We start from the raw sequence: 4623 nt of genomic DNA on the forward strand, positions 1-4623 counted from the left end.
TGTGTTGACTTTGGATGAATTGAGGAGGTCTCTTGCTCCTCTTCCACTGAGTGTTGGAGATGGGTGAGCAAACATTTCCCTTAATTGTTAGTGATTTCACTTTGCTGGGTAATGATCAGCCACAAATGCTCTTGTTCTTTCAGAGGCAGTCCTGCTTGTCTCTAAGCTTTCTTAAAGCTCTCAAGAGCTTTAAGAAAAACTGCTTCCCTGTCCAATTTATTACACAAGACAGAAGCGCTCAGAAATGGGAGCAGCAGGCCTGTTAAGGACCTTATCTCACTTCTAGGGACCTGAGGACATTACTTACGGCTTCCTTCTGCAGGTAAGCAGTCCCAGGTAGTTTTCTGCCAAATGATTGACTCACTCAAGCTTCAGATCTTAGCCGGGAAGAACACAAAGCACTGGGCAGTTAGAGCTTTTGGTACTCTTCTGCTGGTGGGGCTGTGTATTCTGCTGTGTAAATACTCAGCACTAGCTTCAACTGCAAAGCCCTATTGTGTGGAGACTGCCTGCAGCTGAGCTCATGAGGAAGAGGCAAACCTGTACTCTGTGGCTGTAGAGAAGTTTGTGGTGTCCTTGAACTGCAATCCCTGCCCTCACAGACCCCGGCATACTCTTTCCACCATCAGGATGGTGGACTGAAGGCTCGGGCAGTAAGAGAAAAGTGCTCTTGCTTCTGCTCATCAAGCAATTTGAGTTGGAGCTGCTGTATATCAAGATGGCTGCATTTGAAACTGATCCAGAAAATCTTTGTTCTGCTGCCTCCTTGGCTATCTAATCTCAACCAGCATTTGCAGGGGCTGTATTCTAGTTTTGCTGTACTAAAACCTCATCTTGGATGTCTGTCTTACGTGAGTGGTCTGTTCTGTCTTGTGCACTGTTTCACTGCTCTAATAGTTAACAGTGGCTTATCTAGTGTGTAGCTGAACTGCTTAAAAAGCTGTGTGACAGCTTCAAGCTTAGTCCAAGCAGTTTCAGGAAGGCTTCAAGTTCAGAAGAAAGCTCACAATTTGTTTTAAGGTTCAGTGAGTTGCTGCACAGTAACTGTATATTCTGTTAGCAGCTGTCCCTTTAGTGGGTAAGGTGTTGAATAAATGGTCTCCAGTGGGGCCTCAATAGTCAGTGTGTTCTGCCTTAGTATTGTTATTGGAGCTATTCTGATGTTGCAAGAGAACTAACTATCAATGTGCATACAAGCTATTGTCAAGTGATGATGAAAATGACAGATTACAGCTCTGGAAGTTTCATTCTACGGAAGATAAAAGCAAGAAAATATTTTCTGAACTGCATAGGAATACCATAGGTCAGTCAAGCAAGAAGGCTAGAAGTGGAGAGCAAGTCCTTAGAATAGTGATACTCAATGTTAATCCTGACCAGTTATGCCTTGACTTCAGTTGATTTGACTAAAACTTTCATTTCATCCTGACACATCAAATCCCTGTAGACTACAAAGGCTTCAACAAGAATACTTTAATAAATAAAACTCCATTATGTGAAATATAGTCAGATGCTATATTTAAAATGTATTAATAGGTGACTTGTATTTCCTGTAACTTGAAAGATTACAGCACAGCAGATTAGAGGGGGTCCTGTGTGAGTTACGGAGCTAGTCAAGTGTATCATGTCATCTCAAGGAGATTTTAAATGTGCTAAGAGCATAGTTCTGGCCTGCAATCTAAGAAAGCTGGCAAAGAGTCAAATTCAAAGCCAAAGCAATGCTGCAGAAATTAAAGCAGTGTCTTACTTGCTTTTGCATGTGCTAAGACTGTTCCTGCAGCTTTGGGTTCTTGGTACCTTTTCTAGTTTTTAGGCTGAGATGTTGTGGAGTCCCTCTTTTGCCTTCATTTTGTATACTCAAGTATGCTGGGTCACTGTCTCCATCCTGCCTCCTCATATCTGTATCTGCTTAGACTTTCCATGGCTGAGGACTATTTTAGATACTTAGGGTATTTTTTTACTCAGTGTCACAAGGGCTAATAGCTTTATTTGGATGAATCCAACCCCTTATTTGTTCTTTGGAACTTTCTGGTGTGTTCCATTCGGAGGTCAGCATATGTAGCTTTATTTTGTGACTTTGTGTGACAATCCTTTGCTGCCTCCCTCTTAGCTGACCATACCCAGTACTCAACTTACTGTCCCTAACTTCTCAGTGTTGCTGCTGCTCGTTTCAGAAGCAGTGATTTGGCTGTGCTAGGGCTGATGCAGAAAGCTGAGTCAGTCAGCAGAATTTGGAAAAAACAGGACACAGTCTTTCAAACAAAACCCCAGGTGCATGTGCACAGCTCTCCTGCAGCACTGGGAGGGAAGCTGAAGACTCCTAACTGAAAGTGTCCTGGTAGAACTTGCTGTGTTTAACCTGTGATCAGATGACAATCTGCACCCAGCCTGTCTGAAAGGATAATGTAGGCATGTAAGAAAGCAGAGAGGGGGATGGAGAGAGAAGGTCATGAGTCCACTAGAAAGAAGGGAATTTAAGAGCTGCACCTTCATCCTTCTAACTAGAGGAAAAGGTTGGTTAAAAGTTTTAAGTAGCTGTAAACTGAATCTGTGGCTTGTCCGTTTCCTTATGATGTTGTGCTCCCTGCCTCTGCCCCTCCCCCCCCCCAGCAACCAGTAAAGAGGAGAATATATAGTTTCTTGGCTTTTGTTCTAGGAAGGACAAGGTGGAGTTTTATCGCTGTGTTTTGCTGAAACAGGACTCATCTGGTGGTACCTGTCACGTGGGCAAACTTCTTCTGCAGAAGAGTGGTGTGCTGTGCTGTAGCAGCACTGCAGTAGTGGTAGTGAGGCACTGTGCAATAGTGTTTGGGCAGCACAGGTGCAGGACCTGCAGATGTTACAGTGACGCTGACGGTGGGAGCCCTTTTGCTGTGCCTGGGTATTGGGTGGTCCAAAATATAACTGAACTAAATACATGGTTTCAGCAATTGCGTTTCAGCTGCCAAAGCGCTCTTGCCAACATGTCTTTGACCAAAGCTGTTTTCCAAACAGATTTATTTGGAATGGCCCAGGAGGCACACAGTCCAGGTATTTTCCCTTATTAATGACAATAAAGTCCCAACTGCATTTGAAAAGGACACAGTGATTGGAGTCTACTGATGCAGACTGAAGTAGAGATAATCCCTGCCCCCGCATTACTGTCCTGCAGCTCTCATAAGTTTCTGCGATACCAGCTCAACAATGCCCTCTATTGGTAACGTCTAATTATGTGACACTTGAATGGAGACAGTGTCTTAAGACCACCAGTATGCGGAGGCATTTCTTACTCGAGTGTCTGGATAGTAGATCAAAGACCCAAAGTGCAAATAACTAAACTTGCTGCTCAGGAGGACAAAAAGACATCCCACACCAAGCTCTGTGGCTTGCAAGGCATCAGTAAAGATTTGTAAAGACAGCTAGCTAAACTCAGCTGGTGTCCTTTGCAGTCCCAAATCCTAGCATGGCAGGGTTTCTATGCTTAGGTAGAGCTGTGGTGCGCACAGAGCAGCCTCTTTCCGCCAAATGCAAGGATGCAAAGCAACATAGTATATGAACTGGATGAGGCCTGTGCTTTTTAAATGAATTAGGAGAGTTTGCTCTTGGCTCTGAAGGTTATCTGGGTGGGGAAAGCAATGTTTGTCCTAAAAGCTGTATATATATATATATATATATATATGTATAAAAGTTACAGCACTAAAAGAAGTCCACTTCAGGGTGAGTCATCTTCCAACCTTTTGGCACCTTGCAGTTCTACGTGCTGCTGGTGCTCGCATGTGTAGCGCTGATTATAAACATGCCTGTCTGTGGGACCTTCCTCATGCCCAACCTCTAATCTTGAGTCAGGTGCCATTTTGCTGGACAATGGCATTCTTGCCATTTTCAGCACTGGGGCTTCATTGCAGCTGTGATACCACATGCACTTGCCAGTGACATTGCAAAAACAGGTAGTTTTGGCTGATGCTGTCAATGCAGTTAACAAGATGGTAACACAGTGCAAGTCTCAGGCACTTGTTAGGCTCTGAAATGTTGGTAATAGCTAGAGAAAGAGATTTCAGATGTCACTAGAACACACTGCAGTATTGGCTCTTGCTTTCCCTCCCCCTTCTCTCCCCTCCCCTCTTTAGAGGATAAAGAGGCTTGCTCACCCTCACTGCGATCTGACTTTCGTGGCATGGGCTACTGTCAAGTGCATAGGGCCAAACACAGAAAACGGACACAGAAATTGCTTGTTGCAGATGTTCTGTGAACACCATTCTCCCCCTGGGATGAGACACAATGGAGACTCCATTTCCTTAAAATGCTGGGTCCACAACAGAGTGCCTGAGATGCAAGGGAGGTTTCTTGATTTTGGGGGGGGCAAAACAAAACAAAAAATCACCATTACAATCTTTAATATGAAAGGACTTCTTTTTAATTTACAAGTCCACAAACTCCTCAGGAAAAATTGTGAGGACTTCTGCACCACTTGCATTTATGTAGCAGGTTTTCTTATCCAGTTGCCAAAAAAAACAATTTTGACAGTATTTTAAGATCAGTTTTCCTAATGGGACCAGACTTCAAAGGTGTTTAGGGTTAAACTTTTCGAAAGTACCTTAGTCTTGTGCACTTGCACTGCCTGCAATCTCCTCCCAGCTGCTAGTCAAA

This window comes from Dromaius novaehollandiae, chromosome Z (assembly GCF_036370855.1).
Source record: "Dromaius novaehollandiae isolate bDroNov1 chromosome Z, bDroNov1.hap1, whole genome shotgun sequence".
NCBI classification, from domain to species: domain Eukaryota; kingdom Metazoa; phylum Chordata; class Aves; order Casuariiformes; family Dromaiidae; genus Dromaius; species Dromaius novaehollandiae.